This window comes from Carassius carassius, chromosome 1 (genome assembly GCF_963082965.1).
Source record: "Carassius carassius chromosome 1, fCarCar2.1, whole genome shotgun sequence".
Classification (NCBI taxonomy): domain Eukaryota; kingdom Metazoa; phylum Chordata; class Actinopteri; order Cypriniformes; family Cyprinidae; genus Carassius; species Carassius carassius.
The window spans coordinates 3,800,614-3,806,613 of NC_081755.1; the positions used below are offsets into that span (position 1 = coordinate 3,800,614).

At 33.9% G+C, this 6,000-nt stretch overlaps 1 protein-coding gene across 1 annotated transcript in view; it reads right to left on the reverse strand.

The window, feature by feature from the left end:
• Positions 1–4,453, reverse strand: part of LOC132139809 (uncharacterized) — a 45,656-nt gene extending 41,203 nt beyond the window's left edge. Inside the window, exon 1 of the mRNA XM_059548424.1 lies at positions 4,434–4,453. The gene's annotated coding sequence lies outside the window, so the exon portion shown is untranslated. The remainder of the gene's footprint in view (positions 1–4,433) is intronic.
• Between the last annotated feature and the right edge of the window lie 1,547 nt (positions 4,454–6,000).

The following is a 6,000-nucleotide window of genomic DNA, read 5'->3' on the forward strand; positions in this document are numbered from 1 at the left end:
TGAAAGGTTCCCCATTCGAGCCTATCCTAACGATTAGCCTCAAGCATCTGTCGTTCAAGACAGTGTTCTTGTTGGCTCTCGCATCAGTGAAGCGTGTGGTTGACCATGGAGTTTGGGCCTAATGACTCAAGGGTCATACTCAAACCTAGGCACGGTTATGTGCCGAAATCCCTCAACACGCCGTTTTCGGGCTCAGGTTATTGCCCTGTCTGCCCTGTCGGTGTCAGGAGAGGATGTACGAGTACTGCGTTCTCTGCCGTACGCACGATTCACTCTGGTTCGCTTCGGCGATGAAATAAATCAGGTGAGTCAGCCTTTTCGAGCTCCTTTTATAGGGTTGGGCAATACCCGTTTCGGCGGGAAGTGGCAAGAAGGGCGCGAAGCATCAGACATTGGTCTGATGTTCATCAGCCTGCGCTCGATAGGCTTGTGCAGTTGCCGCAGAGCAGCCAATGAGCGAGCGAGCCGTCTCGCCTATGGCTGTGTGCTGCTGCAAATGCGCTTTACAACGATTAAAAATTAAGGATAATTTTTTGCTTCAGTATTTCGTGAAAAGAGACTTTTCCCGTAGCGTCTTAGCTAAGACGCAGTACTCGTTCCCTCTTCTAGAGAGAACCGAGGTTACGTTAGTAACAGAGTACGTTTTCTGCATGGGTGTGTGTAATTTGCAATGTAGAGCAAAATGTCAAGCATCGTCAAGTTGTTCACATTATTGTAGAATTGGTCTTTATTGGTCAGGTTTTGTCATCACAACTAAACCACTCTATTCCCGGGGGAAAGCTAGAACTGAAAAATGAAATAGAATGTGTATCTTGAGCTAAAATTGAGTTATATATGTGTGTGTGTGTGTGTGTGTGTGTGTGTGTGTGTAGTGTCATTAGCTGTGTCTTAATTTAATAATTACACAAATACTGTAATAAATCTGTAGTCTATTCTGTATTATTCCACCCTTGATTTTTCATATTCTAGCTAAAATTCATCTATTGTAATTCATTTATTTATTATGGTATTACACATAATTTTTGCTATTATAAATCTGTTATATCACTTATGTTACTGTTGTACTCGCTTTTTATATTATTCACTTTACTACATATTGTACTACATATACTTTTTAAGATCACATATCACTTTTACTATATTTTTACTGTGTACTGTATCAGTGCATAATATTTTACCACTGTAACTGTAAGTTTTACTGGATCCATAAAGGCTTATCAGTTGCATTTGTTATTGTTTGTTGTGGAGTAGGCTATAGAATGCTGTCAAAATAAAAAGAAGACTACCAGTGTGTCACTTTGATTTGTATTTGCATTCGTTTTTGCAGGTGCATCCCAAATTTGTACTTATGCACTATTCTATGACGTTTTTAGCATGAATAGTATGAGAAGTGCATTCACACTTAAAATTCCTAAAAGGAAAAGTGCACTTTACTTTAAGCACGTAAGTGTATGAGTGCATAGTGTATAGTGCGCCATTTGGGACACAGCTGTAGTCTTGCCCTCACAAACATGGCGGACGCATTGACTTATCACAGCAATGACTCAAAGTGGCCAATGAGGCATCTATGTATGTCTATGATCCAGAGAAGTTGAACATAATACCAATTATGCCATATTCGGTTGAACTTTGGAATTTCTTTGAGAACCTACTTTTTCAAACTCCTATACTTTTGGTCTGATTTTCTCCAAAATTAGCTCAGATCATTTTCAGACCATTTTGGCAAAAAGTTATCAAAAGCTTTTTGATAGGCTAAACCATTCTAAAATAATGAATCAATGAAGTTGTTGGCATGATGCCAAGCTGATTCTGAGGCTGCAACCCTGTAACACTTTGGCATATTGACACCAAACTTTTATGTGTCATTATCATTTCGTACCGACCACAACATAATAAGTTGACAACAGCAGCATCTCTTGCTCAAAAGTGATTAGCAATTAAAATGTTTTACTTTTGAAGGTATTTGTGATTTTACAGCCATTTTGACTTAATGATTTAAAAATGTCTTTAACAGCTCATTGTTACAGTTGGTCTGATGCTCCCATGAATTAAACATATTTAACATAAACTGAAAAAAGAAACCAGGTCATCTGTAAAATATGTAAGAGGCATGAGTGTTTTAGTTGTTTTTGAGTATGTTGTTTTCTATGCTTAACACACTTAAGACCTAACAAAACCAAAACTCAAACAAAGAATCACTGCTGGAATCTTTCTCCAGTCAGAATAACAAAGAAATGCTTTTCAGAGAGACGAACGGCTTGACCTAGTTCTCTTCATGAGTATCCAAGAATATCTACTCTATTTTTGTTTCCCAGAATCCTCAAATCAAGATGCACTTTCTAAAGAAGCAAAATTATTTAAGAAGGGTTTCTTTTAAATTAAACTTAGCAGATTTTTTCCCCTGATTAAAAAAAAAACAAACACTTAATTTCAGTACAGTACACAGATAGAGTTGATTAAAAGGTAAATTAACTAATAAACAAAACACACTATGACCTCATTTTAGTGCCACGTAAAAAAAAATAATAAAAAAAAAAACTTTAACGAGATTAAGGTCGTAATATCTTAAATCGAAATATTACGAGAATAAAGTCCAAATTACGATCAATTTAAATCGTAGAAATTAAAGTTATAATATTTAGTATTGCCTAATGTAAATGTCCCGGATTGAGAGCACCGGGAGAAGTCAATTTTAAGGACTCGCGGAAACTGCTTAATGTCAAGAATATTATATTTATTAACAGACTGAACAGGAACAACTTTTTATCTTAACATCAGCTCACACACCAAGTCGACATTCCTTTGGTGGCACCATAGCACACTTAAACCCTTTTTAATACACTACAAATAGGCCTATATGTGGGATTATTAGCAGAAATCATACCACGTGTCATACTCACGGGGACAGCATGCTTGGTAATAATATTTCAAGTCTTCGATTGCATTCGTTATTTGTAGGGCACTAGCCCTCTTGTGCTTTTGGTACTTTAATATAAACAAACCCTCAACTCTCAATAAAAGTTTTATAGGGAAATACAAACAATGTGTTTATCAAGATCTTTAATGAGGGATGACAGATTTCTGTCTATTTGTGTTAATCAATTCATTAAATTGTACAGTTTTCTTTCTGAAAATTCCACCACCTACTCTGTATAAAAACGTCTGTGGCATCCAACCTTTCATTCCTCAAAGGTATTTAATAAAAAACAACAATAAAACGTTCTAAAGGTTAAAGCGGACTCCTAACATAAGTTATATTGTTGTCTTTTCAGAGGTAGGCTATATAATGTTAAGTGACTATTGACCAGCTGTTTTATTCAAAGTATAATAGCGACAATTATTATATAATATTTAACGTGAACACATGATAGGTAAAAAATTGATAGACTGAATGCGCTGCAAGTCGCTTTGGATAAAAGCATCTGCTAAATGCATAAATTTAATTTCATTTCATTTTAATGTCTTCCATTATTTGGTGCACGCCAGCCACCTAGTAATAGCAATAATTTTGAGCTTTGTTGCTTTTAATATAACACAGCTCATTCGAAATCTGTCAGTTTTATCTCAAAATTCAGACTGAGACTTTGGAATATCTACCGGTGCTCCCTATCTGGTCCATTTGCATTCACAATAAACTAATATATTCTCAAATATATTATAAATTTAATCTCATAATTGCTACAAATTAATTCTCGTAATCTTGGAATTTTTTATTTATTATGTGGTACTAAATTGCCATCGTACAACACGACTACTTCCGAATTAGGAAAAAATTTGGACATCTTTATCCTGTAGAGCAAAATGTGTTTCGTTCTGGAGCATCAGTGAATGCTTTAACCTTTTTTAATAGTTGTGTTTGAGTGCCTTAATTGTCCTCAGTGTGAAAAGATGGATTTCAAAATCATAGTCAATGCTGGAAAGGGTTTAAATATGCCAAAGATGCTGGAAGCTGTAGATTCCACAGGACATGGATAATTTTTCTAAAGAACAGTTCTCAGTTTAACTGTTCAGAACAAACAAGGGACTCATGAACAACCATCAAAAAACAAAAAACAATCATGGATCATCCTGATAACCACACAGTTTAAAGAACCAAAAACCAGAACCCTTGAAAAGGGTTATTTGAATAATTTCAGCTTATTGTTTGTCTTGTGGACTAAATGTAAATACATTTTATGTAAAATATCTTACTCAGGACAGTACTAAATAAAAAATAACATGCATTTTCTATGATCTCTCTTATTCAAACTTTCACAGATTTCGCAATTGGTTCACAAACTTTCAAGTGACACTGAACAGCAGGTGCAAACAGGTGTTACACTTCTCAAGTAAATGCATCTTGATTCAATATTTTTTTTATATTTGTACTGGAAAACCAGACAAAAATACTGAAGAATATCAATTTTAGAATTTTAGAAAAATCTTCTGATTACCTGGATACTTGAGACCTGGAGTATTGCCTTGTTGAAAATGTTTACATGACCACCTCTGCAGTATTTTATTGGCTAATTAAAGGAGGAGCAATACTTCCTCTTTGAAAAAAATCTTTATGACTGTATCACACACATGTATGCAAAGTCTATATCTCCTGGTGCTCTTTGGATATTGGTTAACTGATTTATTGAAAAAAGATTTATAACCCTTCTCTCAAGGTTACGTGTAAAACAAATAATAAAATCTAAAGACTTTATTGCTTCATGGCTAATTCCCTCTGACTATAATTGAATTGAAACTCATTTTGTTCTTATGTTTGATAGTAATCCGTCCTTTGACTAAAATATTTTGAGTATTTATAGAATGTCTCAAGTTATACAGTACATATAACCATGGCTTCATCACACTGTATCCTCTAGAGGAGTGGCTTTCAAACTGGCTTACTTAATTAAAGTAAAGTAAGTAATTGAGCATGTATTTTTGCAAAATGCATCTTCTAGTGTAAATACTGGAACATCCAATCTAATTACCTAATCTTTTGCGGTCAAAACTGACTGTATGCATTCACACAGCGTGCACATGATAGGATGCCTGCACAGTATGCTGATTTAGTGCTCTTCAATGTATCTTTATGCTATAAAGTGCTAAAAACAAAGAAACCCAGAACACTAAAATCAAACAACAAGGCATTCAGTTTGATCAGTTATATATTCATAATGAAGTGTCATCTAAGCACATTGCCACATCTAGACTAGTCCACATTCAGCTAAGTATAATATTCAAAAGTCAAATAACAAAACAAACCAATAAAACATTTAATTCATGGGGATGAACACAGAAACTATCCTTATCATTATGAAGCCTCTTATTAAATGGATCTAAATTTAGAGTAATGGTAAAATTATTGTGGTACAAATTAGTGTGGTTTATTTTTATCTTAATAAATGTAAATTGATTTGAATACAAATACTAATTTACAACATCCAGCACCACATTTAAATGTTTTGCACAGCTAAATAGGCTAAACTGAGATTGCTGACACCCACTCAAACAATCGAGTTTATGTTAAAATAAGATGGAAAGATAAAAAAAATAGTCTTTGCATCTGTTTGTTTGATGTTTGAATCAGGTCTCCTCTATTGGAATAGAATTGGCTAGATGGCGCTGCCACAAAAAAATAGTGTCCTAGAAATGCAGTCCTAGAACTGCAGCCTCTGGGATTGCAGGAACATTAGGTTGTTTTTTGTTCAGACCAATGTGAAAATCAACCCATGTTTTTACCCTACAAATACACAGAGCTGTAAATGTGAACTGGTGGATCTATAAGATTCATTATAAAAATCTAAATAATAAAATGTTTTGAATGGTATTTAATTAATATAATTTTATAATAATTGTTTATATAAATATTGTATTCTAATTAATAGTTTTGACTCATCCATTAAAAAATAATTTAAAGGCTTAAATGTTAAGTCTATTATTTTATAAAAAAAAATATTTTTGTCAAAACCTGAATCTAAACTGTAAATCATGCTTTTTACATTCATTTTATGGTTTAATTATTTA